At 35.6% G+C, this 13,493-nt stretch overlaps 1 long non-coding RNA gene across 1 annotated transcript in view; it reads left to right on the forward strand.

Annotated features, from left to right (window-relative positions):
- The window catches only part of LOC143244673 (uncharacterized), a 31,041-nt gene extending 18,579 nt beyond the window's left edge, over positions 1-12,462 (forward strand). Inside the window, exons 2-3 of the long non-coding RNA XR_013025272.1 lie at positions 10,836-10,905; positions 11,518-12,462. This is a non-coding gene — a long non-coding RNA (uncharacterized LOC143244673). The remainder of the gene's footprint in view (positions 1-10,835; positions 10,906-11,517) is intronic.
- Positions 12,463-13,493: the final 1,031 nt, after the last annotated feature.

The raw sequence follows: 13,493 nt of genomic DNA on the forward strand, positions 1-13,493 counted from the left end.
AGCTCAGAGTATGTGATATTACACGTGTTAAGACACTGATTGTCAGACCAAAATGACAATAAAAGTTGTGCACTTTGAAAACGGAGGAAAACATTGGATTTTTCGCCAAAACGCATGCGTGTCCAATAAATTTGTTTGAGAGATCTGCATGTTCTGCAAGTGCAACATGTGCAAAATCCCTATAAAAGTGACGGGTTCTCGGTTTCCATAGCTCAGTGTTAAGCCACCAACACGCAATACAATTACATCAAGACTAACTGAAGCACAACGCAAAAACGCCATTGGTCACTTGGAAGCAGGCGAATCTCGATCAGATGTTGCCAGAGCTGTGAGTGTCCACCAAAGCACCATCACAAGGCTATTGAATCGTCACCAATAACATGGATCAACTCGTGATCGTCCACGATCTGGCAGACCTCGTGTGACCACGCCCGTACAAGATCGCAACATCCGGTTACGTCACCTTCGGGATAAGGCCACCACTGCAACGTCTACTGCCTCAACCATACCAGGACTGCGTAGGATTTCCGATCAGACCGTACGAAACCGTCTACGAGATGCAGGAATCCGACCTCGACGTCCAGTCAGAGGCGTCATCCTCACCCAGCAACATTGTCAAGCACGGCTGCAGTGGACTCGAGCACATCGGGTATGGCCTCATCGACGATGGAGGCATGTTTGGTTCAGCGATGAATCACGTTTTATGCTTCGTAGGCAGGATGGAAGGACCCGTGTTTACCGTCGCCGAGGTGAACGTTTTGCAGCAAACTGTGTGCAGGATGTTGACAGATATGGTGGTGGCAGCGTCATGATGTGGGCTGCCATAGCCTACAATGCCAGAACAGACCTTTTGCACATTCGAGGGAATCTTACGGCTCAACGATACGTCGACGAGATTCTTAGGCCCCATGTGCAACCCATCATGGTGAACGTCAACGATGTTTTTCAACATGACAACGCCCGTCCTCACACAGCCCGACTCACCATTGTCTTCTTGAGACACCACAATATCAACATTCTTCCCTGGCCCTCCAGATCACCAGATTTAAACCCCATCGAAAATCTTTGGGACGAGTTGGATCGACGTCTGCGACGGCGACAACCTCAACCGCAGACTCTACCTCAGCTTGCAGCAGCTTTGCAGGCTGAGTGGACAGCCATTCCACAGGATGTGATTCGTCATCTTATCACTTCCATGGGAAGGAGATGCCAAGCAGTTATTGATGCTCACGGGGGGCATACTCGTTATTGACGTTGAGTGACGTTAAACTTCAACTAGTGAGCATGGACTTCGCCTTTGCAGACTTTGGATGTTCAGCAGTGAATGTGCAAAGTTTTATACATGTCATAGAGAACTACCCGGAATAAACTTGTTAACAATTTGTCTCATATTTTGCCTTTTGCGTTTCCTTTTTTGAAGAGTATATTTAAAACTGTTGTAAATCTCAATTAACCATTAGCGTGAAGAAAATCACATTAGTGACTACTGCAATCCCCACTTAATCATCAGTATACAGAAAATTAAACTGGAAACTTCTGTAAATCTATTTACTCATTAGTGTGTGGAAAATGAAATTAAAAAAAACTCCTACAATCTCTAACCACCATTAGTGTGTGGATAAACAAACTACAAACTTCTTCAATCTTTACTTACCAGTTAGCTTGAGGAAAATCAAACTGAAAGCTCTAACAATGTTCAGTTGTTCAATATTGCGTGGAATCTCATACTTAAAGTTCCTGTAGAGAAATAAGTTACTATATTTCAAAGAATGGAATTCTGTCAATATAACATCGGGTTAAAGTTTAAGGGAACAGCTACTGAGTTCTTAAGAAAAATCGTTGTTTTGTTTGCATGCATGTGTTGTTACTTGATTAAAACAAGAAAACACGTGGAAATAATTATCACATAATTAGATGTGTTATCTCAAAGTATGTAATTTTAAATTATGAGATTTATAACTTTATTACTTGAGGGCAAATCGTAGCATGTAATAACAGGTGTGAAGTACATCAAAGTGAGATTGTTCCTAAACATACGGTTATCAAGGTGACTTTTACAATATTTTATAAATGTCTTAAAATATATAAACGTATTTAATGTTGTAGTGTAAATTTTACACAATTTGGTTCAATCTGGTTTTCAGTACAGTAATATGATGCGTAATAGTAATATTACGTTTATATTTCATTTCTGAATGTAAGCCAAGTAAATATTATTTTCTCTGAAAAACTTATTGAAATTGGCTCGCCGCTATTTAATAATTTTTTTGTAAGTATGCTTATTCATATATCTGTACATAACGTAATAAAACATTTCCCTCATTTGACCATTGTGTTTATAAAGAGATTGTTTCTGAAAAAAATCATCAATCAATTTTCTATCCTTATAACAAAAAATTACAGTAATTACACAAACAATCATTAAAGCACACTGAGTTTCACGTAGCCAGTGATTAGGATACAAACTGAATAAGATACTTCTAGATTTTAACCAGACAAATTGCGTTCAATGCATGAGTCATTGCTTGTTTAAGAGTTGTGTGTCAGTATCTCATATCCAAATGAGCATGGATGTTTAAAAGCTGAATATCATCTCCAGTAAAAGAAAATGGTCTAACAGATGTGTCTACTGAAAAGAGGATTACTTAATAGGTGGGTATTTGTATGCCATCCTCAAATGAAAAAGGTAGTTCAAAAATTGTGTCAGAATATTATTTAGAGTAAACAAGAATGGTATGAAAATTGTTTTTGTATATTATTTTCGAATGAATAATGATGGCTTAAGACCTGTGTGTTTGTATGTTATTTCCGAATAAGCAAGGATGGGTTTCAATAAAATTCATGTGTTTGTATGTAACATACGAATAAATAAAGATGTCTTAGGAGTTTTAGAATGTTATATTTAAGTGAATATAGATTGTCTAACAGTTATGTGTCTGAATGTCATCTTTAAGTGAACAAAGATGGTCTAAGAGGTGAAGGTGTGAATGCTATCTTCAAGTAAACAAAAAAAGGCTAAGAGTTGTGTGTCTGTAATCCATCTCCAATTGAATAAAAATGGCTCAAAAGCTGTGCTCCGCATGTAAACTCAACCATTTCCAGATGTAACTTATAATTTTACAGTACTTTCATCTCGGCCGGGATCACCAGGTGGTTAGTGAGCTTGACGAGCAATCTGAGGATCGCGGGTTCGAATTCTCGTCCAACAACAATGCTCGCCCTTTCAGCCGTGTGGGGATAAATCCTACTATTCTTTGTTAAAATAATAGCTCAAAATTTAGTGGTGGTAATGATGATTAGTTAGCTACCTTTCTTCTAGTCTTTCAGTGATAAAAGAGGGACGATTAGCGCATATAGTCCTTGCGTAGCTTTGCACGAAATTAAGAACCAAACGAAAGAAACTCTCTGTTAAGGAGAAGTCCAGTTACGTAAAAACTTTGGATATTGTATTCTTATTTTATTGACCTTATTTTCTTATTATTCTTTAATTTATAGTTGTTAGTGCTATAAATGCTGTTGCTGATCAGCAGATGGCGCATAGGTTGCGACATAATACTTATGGGGGATTTCTAATTGAAAAGAAAGAGGGGCGGGTGCCAAGCTCATGTTTTTTAAAGATCATGGGTGTTGCTATGCTACACAGATCATTAACCTTGCCATCTGTCATATTCAAACAGGCCTTGTCGTTCGCTTTTTCACTATGATCAATTACCATGGGTTTAATGCAGGGTAGTAGAAGTGCAACTCTTAAGAATATGAATTAAGTTTAAAATGTAGTGTAATACTACGTGAAAAGGAGTCACTGATATGCGATCATAAGATGTGCTGTTTATTCAGGTGGTTTTACGCTGTTTTTTGCTATGTTCAACTGCTATTTGTTACTTCATTTGTAAAATAGATTACAAACAAATAAAAATAGTGAGTATTTTTATGTTTCTAAGTATGTTGATTGGAAAGCTGAGATCAGGAGTTTTTGCGATTTTTAATAACTCGTGAATAAGAAATGCGCTTGTTAGTACTCATTTTATGTCCGTGCTCTTTCCAGATGATTAATTAGCAGTGTGTTTCAGCGAACAATTTATTTTACTCTATTATAATATATATATATTAATTCTAATTTTTTACTGTATATTGTCTACTAAAAGTGAAATATTATAGTCACAAACACATAATATATATATTTGTAATGAAGGTAATTATTAAATAAGTAATAACACCCAGGTGCACATCCTCCAGGTTTATTTAATATGAATGTAAAATTTTAGGTTTCTAGGTTCTTTGTTCTTGAAGCTATGGCGAGTCATATATTTTTTATATGGATTTTCGATTGATTACCTCAAGAATAAATGTATTCATGCATGCATGTGGATAAATAATCATACCCATGTGCATACTCTCAAAATCTACTTAGTATGAGTTTAAAATTTCAGTTTCTAGGTTCTTTCTTCTTGGAATTATGGTAATCACACACACACAAGACCTTTTCTTAATACAGATATAGTGCAGTCATGTGAAAAAGGTAGGACACCCTATGAAAGGCTGTGTATTTTTGTAACATTTTTGGATATATAGATATTTAATTTCAATTTTAACACTACTGAGAAATTATAGGAATATAACTAAACAATTAAAACTGAAGAAAAGACTTTTCAAGATCTTCTGTAAATGTAATTCTACAAAAATGCATATTGGGTTTCGAATAATGGGGTTCGAATCCCCATCACACCAAACATTTTCGCTTTGATAACTCGATCTACTTTACAACTAGTATTCGTAGAAGCACTTCAAAGTTTAAAGCAAATTCGAGTATGTTGGATATATAATAATTTTTAGTTTAGGAGTTATTAGTTAGTTTATTTAGTACTTTAATATTTAATGATTATTTAGTTGAAATAAAAATATCATTAAAGCTAATTAATTTAAAGCAATAGTTATGACAAACTTTGTTACGTAACTCTTTACGAGTCCTGTATGCAGGTTAATTGTTCCAATAGGTTTTTGTAATACTGCTGAAGCCAATTTATTTCAAGCTTCCAGGTTTTCTCGCCATGTAAATATTGTTGTCATTAGAGAGTTACATATACCTAGATATTAATTTTGGCTCTTGTTATGAATAAGTGCAGATACAGAGTGCAAAAAGAAGTTAGTGTTTGTGAAAATAAAATTAGACTGCATGTTTGTTAGTTTAGCTTTGAGGGGCAACGTTTAAAGTGCGTATCAGAGTTGTATTGGAACAACAGAGATAAAGAAGAAGAATTTGTCTTGTCAAAGTAATTGAACCTGACTACGCGGACTTCGACGAAAATGAGACAGTTATTTAAAGCTTGGGATACAAACTTGATAACCAATAGGGTAACGAATTTTGTACGTATGTTTGACTTGTTTCGAATATATTATTTTGAAACAAGTGGATTGTGTGCTTTTTGTTTATTATTGACATCTATTGCCAACAAGTCACAGACACCTAACGTAAAGAATCCCAGCCTAATCAAAGTTGACATTTGGCAAGATAGCCAGGATTATATAGTTGTAAACGGTAGTAAAAGAAGACGTGAACAACTGTGTACGTAGGCCTGTATACGCACAACTGTAGTGGTAGCGAAAATAGTATAGAAATTAGAATCACGCTATAAAGTCATGTTGGCTGATTTTGATAAATCGTTAGAGAGAGGTGAGAGGTATTTCCTAATAATAACGATCTACTAAAGTTTATTAAACAACAACAGTTAGAACTAGACAGAGATTAGAAGGAACAAAAGAAAGAGAAGGAGAGACAGAGAAGAGAAAAATAAAGACCAAAAGAGAGAAAGGAAATGAAGAAAGCAAAAATAATAATACAAAATGAGAAAAATGAAAAAGAAAAGGAGAGAGAGGAGAGACTGGAAATAGAGAGAATAAGACCTCAAACTAAGATCACCAAGCTTACTCTAAATAAAGAGAAAAATATTCAAGCTTCCCAAATTTGATTAACAGAAAGACAACATGCATGCTTTCCTGGAGAGATATGAAAAATTTTCCAAAAATCAGAACTAAGAAAAAGGTGATAAGGCAGTATGTCATTGTTTTTTTCTCAGGAAAAGGCCTACAAGTATACGTAAGCATGACATCAGACGATGACATGGAATATGACAAGTTAAAAGTAGCCTTGCTGAAATCTATGAACTCACCAAAGAAGGTTTCGTTGAAAAGTTCAGGAAAGTAAAAAGTGATACTAAAGCAATGGTAATTCAGTTTGTGGCATGTCTGTAGCGAAACTTTACAAGATGATTTGACAAGATCAAGTATGAAAATTATTTTGATTACCAAATTTACTAATATGTGAAAAGTTCATGACCATGGATCTAATTAACATGCACTGCTTCTACAAGAGAGATCATCAAAAGACGTGGAAGAAAGGATCAAGCTGGAAGAACAGTATATTAAAGCCCATGGAAAAAGTATAACTGTCAGGTCTAAGAACAATCAGTTAACGTCAGAACCAGGGGTGGTTAATCAGAAGCGGAAGGTAGAGGAGATGCAATGCTTTGTTTAAAATAGGGCACATTGCAAGTGTGTGCAGGTCTGTCATCAATAAACAACAGCAGAAATTACAACATAGAGCAGCTGGAGTTACCCAGAAAGACAGTGCTGGCAACAAACAAAAAACAGGTACTATCACCATAGATGATGCTACCAGAAGAAACAGAATAAAGAGGCCTATCAGATTCATCACAGAAAGAAAGTGCTATTTCAGTTATCAATAAGTGTATTACTGATGGTTAGTTCACGTTAGCAAATGGGTCAATAGTACTAGTAGTAATTGGAGTATGAGACAAACACTGAGAGGTGCCAACAAATATCAGCTTTCCAGAAGGCAACGACTCTGCTGGGGACAAGATAGTGAAGGTCTAAGGAGACACTGGGTGCAGTAATGCAGCAATTAGAAACAATTCTGTACCTGAAGACCTAATGACAGACAAGATACATTTTTGTGTACTGATTGATAAAACAGTAAGAATGTTTTCCATGGCAAAAATAAAGTTAGAGGCTCCTTATAATATGGGATACCTTGAGGACATGTGGATGAAGGCATCTATCTATGTCTTGATAATTGTAAGTTTACCATGAAGTTGAACTTTGGAGGAATCATAGAGAAAGGAGATTGGTGAGGCATTTGTAGTTAATATAAGATCACAAGGAAGGAAGAGCAAGCAATATTTCAAGCTCCTGTAAGCAAAAACATGTGATATCTCAAATGTTGGTCTGCAGGAAATGAAAAAAAGCCCAGAAGAAAGACCCATCACTGCGAAAAGTTTGAGAAGATGCCTGAGAGAAAATCAAACACAAGACAAAATGAGAAAGCAATTTACAGACTGGATGACTAGAAGAAAGTACTGAACCGGGTCTATGAAGGTATTTATACTGATGAAGTTAAGCAGATCATAGTACCAACAGAATATCACAATCAAGTGAGGAAGCTAGCTCATTGGTCGATTGTAGGAGGACATCTAGAAGCAAATAAAATGGTAGACAGAATCACCAGCAACTTCCTTTTGCCAGGAATTATCGGCGATGTTAGCAAATTTTGCAGGTCATATAACATTTGTTAGAGGGTAATACCTGGTGAGAAGGCAGCTAAGGTGCTATTGGGTGAAATGTCTCTCATTGAGGAGCCATTCATCAGAGTAGCTGTGGATGTGACCCGACCATTAGCACGTGTTCCTGACAAGAACAACAGGTATGTGCTAATAGTAGTCGAATATATGATATGCTGTCTAGAAACTACAACACTGCATAAATAGAGACAGAGAGAATGGTGGAAGCTCTCCTAAAAGTGTTTTCCAGAGTAGGCTTTCGAAAACGTCCTGAGTATCAGAGAGACACAATTTACTTCGGCACTGATACAAGAGGTGTGCAGACTCATTGGTACTAGACAGCTCTTTATCACCTCGTACAAATCTAGATGTAACAGACTTTGTGAAAGAGTTAATGGAATCTTAAAGATCATACTGAAGAAGATGTGCCAATAAAGGTCTAAAGCATACGTTAAAAGAGCTATAGGTGTGAGAAAGAAATGCAGAAGTGAAGAAAATACACTAGTACATGTTAGACATCAGAAACCGACTAGGAAGACCAGCTGGAGATATTTAGAGAGCTGTTAAGATGTGTGAGGGCAACATGTCTGACCACCAGAGCATCTAAGTGCTACATCAGCTATCCTGTGCTATAGTTTGTTGAAAACAAGGTGGCCGATCAGCATATAGCTATGGAAGAGTAAAAGCTGACCCATATACAAGGTGCACCATCACCAATAACTAGGCAGCACGTCAGACCCTTTCTGGGGTTACCATAGTACTACAGGAAGTTGATCCCAAAGTATGCTGTAGTTGCTGCACCTTTGACTGACCTGACCAAGAAAGGTCTACCCAATAAGGTGAAGTGAATAATCACAACAGCTGGTATTCCAGAAGTTTGTTTGTTTTCAATTTCGCGTAAAGTTACACGAGGACTAGTCATTCTTTAATTTAACAGGAGGGAGGGCACCTAATCATCATCATCCAACACCAATTCTATGGGCTACTCTTTTACCAATTAATAGTAGGATTGGCTATCACATTATAACGCCCTCCTTGGCTAAAAACCCGGAATGTTAGGTGTGACAGAGATTGGAACCCACGATCCTCAGGTTACGAGTCGTGCGCTCTAACCATATGGTCATGTTGGGCCTTATTCTAGAAGTTAAAGAGCATATTGCGAAGTTTGCCATTCTTTAAAATGATGGACTTCAACAAATAATTTATTGTTCAGACATTAGAATTGGAACAGCATTCCTACAATAACACAAAGAAAGAATGCTTCCAATAAATTATGTAAGTACAATGCTGTTGTCTAACCATCATATTTACCATCCGGAAGCTCTGAAACTATCTATACAGGAAGGAGTTCATCATATAGAAGGAAAATCAGACCCTTGCATACGTGGGCTTTGTAATTACAGAACTGTAGGCTCTACATTGAAGCCATGAAAGGGATTGCAAACGCTAGCACAGACTGTACAAATAGGTATGATGTATAAACTGAAAACAGGCTTTTTATATGGTGTAGAAAGTTGTAAATACTTTTCTTGAAGAAGATATTTTTATTGAATATGCAAAACTGTTGTGAATTCCAGTAGTTTATTTAATGATTTAATATTTAATGGTTGTTCAGTTTCGCAACATGAATGTAAAAAGTAATTATTTTAAAAGAAATAGTTATGACAAGTTTCATTACGTTGCTCCGTACATATCATACGTTCTGCATGTACTTTAATTGTTGTAAACAGCGTAGATAGCCCTCGTGTAGCTTTGCGTAAAGTTCAGAACAAACTAAACATAAATGTTGTAATAGGCTTTTGTAATATTTTTGACGTCAACTTACTCCAAGCTCCTTAGTTTTTCTCGTCATGCGAATATTGTTGTCACTAGAGGGCTAGACATATCTAGATTCTTTTTTGTTTCGTGTTATAAATACTGCAGATACAAAGTACAAGAAGAAAATAAAGTAAGTTAGTAAAAGGTAAGTTAGGGAAAGTGAAGTTAGATTGTGTATTTGTTAGTTTAGCCGTCATGGGCAATCTTTAAAGTGTGTTTCTTGTCAAAATTATTGAACCCGCTTGTGTCCGTGTGGACTTTCACGAAAAGGAAACAATTAGTTAAAGCTCGAGATACAACCGTGATAACGAATAATGAAACACATTTTTGTACGAACATTTGATTTGTTTTAAAACAAGTGGATTGTGTGCTTTCCATTTATTGTTGAAATTTATCGCCAACAACTTACACCTACTCTAAAGAATCTCGGACCTGTAAAACCCTGGCACAGTACTCTTTACTAAAAGACTTTGTAAATAACTCCATTAAGTCTTTCTTTTTATTAGGATCCGAAAATATTCAATGCACTTTACTACTATGTATATTTGAATCGTAGAATTTAATCACAGGTGTTTATTAGAATGCTTATTATTTCTCTTATTATTAATGTTTATTATATTAATTTTGTTACTTACATTGGTTTCCAACGCTAGATTAATGTGATTATATTGAATTAATATAATTATATTAAACTGACTGAACACCTTGAGATATTCTTAGGCTTAGAGGCGAAAATATCATCAACTGTTGAAACAATGAATGCTGGTCTTTTAAGTAACATTGCAAAATTTTCGTCCCAAGCGGTACAGCAGTATGTCTTCAGACTTGAAAAGCTAGAAACCGGGAGTATATACACTACGTTTTCAGCTTATGTATATTATGAATTCTTAAAACTTTATGTTATAATTAAATTGGGTGGAAGCTAAAATTTTCCTATGGCATTCACCCGCAACAGTTTTTTAAGTTCATAACCGTAACAAAGAAAGAGTACCGCAGCTTAATTTAAATATATATGAAGTTTAAAGTGAAGAAAACAGTTTCTCTTGTATACAAGATTTAAGAGTTTTAAAAGGGTTCACACTGACATACACCCTAGTCTCAATGTTTGCATCACTTCGTACCACAATATCGACAACACTTAGAATTGCAGTATCTATATAAGTGTGTATCACACTGTCTAGATCACTTTTTATAATTCAGTACCTAGATCACTTTTAGTATCACAGCACATATATTATTTCATATAACAGTGTCTGTGTCACTTTGTGCCGCAGTGTCTATATCAACTTGTATCACAGTGCTTATATCAATTTGCATAAGAATGTTTATATTATTTTGTATCGTAATGTCTATATCGCTTGATATCGTACTGTGTTTACATTATTTAGTATCATAGTATGTATATTGTTTATATTAAAATATACATATCACTTTGTATTACAGTGTTATTGTCACGTCGTACAATAGTGTCTATACTACCTTGCTGTTTTAACAAAACTTTGTCATGATACAGGTAGGAAGTTCTCAGTCATGTTATAGTTTAAATATTTTCACTACATTCAAACATAATATAGTTTGATTATTTTAAAAACACTTTGTCATCATATAGTTATGTAACATTGAGTCATATTGCAGTTTGAGTGTTTTGACAATATTCATAATATGGAGGTAAAATGTTTTCAGTAAGTTTAGACATAACTTTGTTAAGTAATGCTATTACTACAATAAACCAAATTATAGTTAGATATATCTTTACCGTTACCTAAAAGTGTGTTGCTGCAACACTGTTTAAACAAGAAGAAATACTTATTCATAAATATTTAACTATCACATTTTGGTTGTCTTTTATTTATGTTTTTTGCATTTGATACTTAGGTTTGGTGAACTAATATAAAATTAATAACAGCAGGCTATACTGAAGTTGGTATTCTAGTTTCTATGTACAACACTTTCTAATTTTAGTTATTTTAAAGTGTCATCGAAAGTAAAGCGATGCTAATGTTAGGCTCTCTTTTAATTAGATGTACAAATTAGTATGCTAAATGAGTAAAAAATAAGAAGTTTGCATTTGTTTTGACCATTTTAATTGTTAAGTTTTACTTTAAATGTCTGTGTTTTCTTCTAGCAAAGACTCATCGGGCTATCTGTTGTGTCCACCGAGGGAACAACGAACCCCTGATTTTAGCGTTATAAAGCCGTAGACTTACCGCTGTCACAGCGGGGGACACCTTTTAAATTTAATATTAATTTTTATTTTTAACACCATCCTTATTTCGAACCATTATTATTATCTGAATACGTCACTTTTGTATTCAGTGATTAAATTAGTACCTGGAAAGAGTTAGATTTGTGTGTGCAATCAGAAGACAAGGAACTCTAAAGGCTTGTCAAATTCTCAAGAAAAGAAACTCTATCCCGAATATTTCTGCCCCTGTCCAATCTCTGCTTGCATTAAATAAAGTACCAATTTTGACACACACCCTTAAGACATCATTGAAGTATCATAGGAATGTTGGCGTTTATTTGGATTCTGTACCATTGTCTAGCTGCATGCCAACCTTTTACGCCTATAGTCTTGAAATATCTCAACGAAACGTGGTCCGCATCATTAAGATCCCTCGATGAGTATCAGATCGGTGTGTGTGGGGAAGTGGAATAGCGTTCAGATTTCAGTGTTTTATATGTTCTCTGTGTTGTTCTATTGATACCTACATAACTTTAAAGGCTCTATATGACACTCCAGACTGTGGTTGGAATAGTAGGTTTGGCAACAAGATATGATACCCCTATGTTACCCACTGGGTGCCTCCCTACTCAGTGTTCCCTATAACAGTCTATTGATCTAAAAATTTCGAGGTTATCTTCAAGATGCACGTTCGAATTTGACAGAATATTTCCCTCATGTGTTCCAGATAATATCTGTCAAACTTCGAAGGCACCTGGGAATTACCTAGTTAGTTGGTGTTCGTTTGTGTATCATTTGTCAATCCACAAGGTTTTACACGTCTTCATCATACGTTGGTGTACACCAGTTTGTATAAACTAAACAATTAACCTAATAAAAATAACATAAGCGTTAAGGTATTAAATAAACGCAAAATATTACTTATTACCTTAAATCAGGGTTGTGTATGTTGGGAAGATAATGTGCTTGTGACAACACGGCAAAGTGATTTATTAATTTATCTCATTCACGGAGCTTGCGTAGTTTACAAAGTGAAAACCTTTGCTGTAGGTGGCTAAATAAATAGAACAAAAGCGAGTTCGATGTTATTTACTCTAGTCTTTAAATTTTGAGAATTCAAGATATGCAAAACATTTTCCTATTATTTTGTGACAAGTATTATTGTTTTCTTTGTTTCACAATATTGTGATTGGGTTTGGTTTTGTTTTGAATTTCGCGCAAAGTACACGAGGGCTATCTGCGCTAGCCGTCCCTAATTTAGCAGTGTGTGCTAAAAGGGACGGCAGCTAGTCATTACCATCCACCACCAACTCTTGGGCTACTCTTTTACCAACGAATAGTGGGATTGGCCGAAACATTATAACCACTCCACGATTGAAAGAACAAGTTTGTTTGGTATCACAATACTGCGAAAGGAGATAATATTACCTGGTAAACCCAAAGTTTTGACGTTCGATGTTTCCACTTGAACAGCATTCTATGCGGCACAGTAGCAGCAAGGTCGAAGATATCAGGGCTCAAGCACATCCTTCACTAAGAACACCTAGGCAGCTGCACCCACTGCCTACGCAGCTGCTTTAGGCGAATAACTGTATTGACTATCACAGACATAACAGCAGAATAAGCTCAGCAGTATATCAGGTCTCAAAACTTGAACCTTTCAATTCACGGTCCTACACAATAATAACTGGGTCACATTCACTATACAGCAAATATAGAATAACGTAACCTTTTGTTTTATAAACAACAAAGGTAATTAATTTAACATAAAGTAATCAGTATAAGCATATTTACAGGTTTGTTTGTTTGTTTTTGAATTTCGCACAAAGCTACTCGAGGGCTATCTCTGATAGCCGTCCCTAATTTAGCAATGTAAGACTAGAGGGAAGACAGCTAGTCATCATCACCGACCGCCA

This window comes from Tachypleus tridentatus, chromosome 2 (genome assembly GCF_004210375.1).
Source record: "Tachypleus tridentatus isolate NWPU-2018 chromosome 2, ASM421037v1, whole genome shotgun sequence".
NCBI classification, from domain to species: domain Eukaryota; kingdom Metazoa; phylum Arthropoda; class Merostomata; order Xiphosura; family Limulidae; genus Tachypleus; species Tachypleus tridentatus.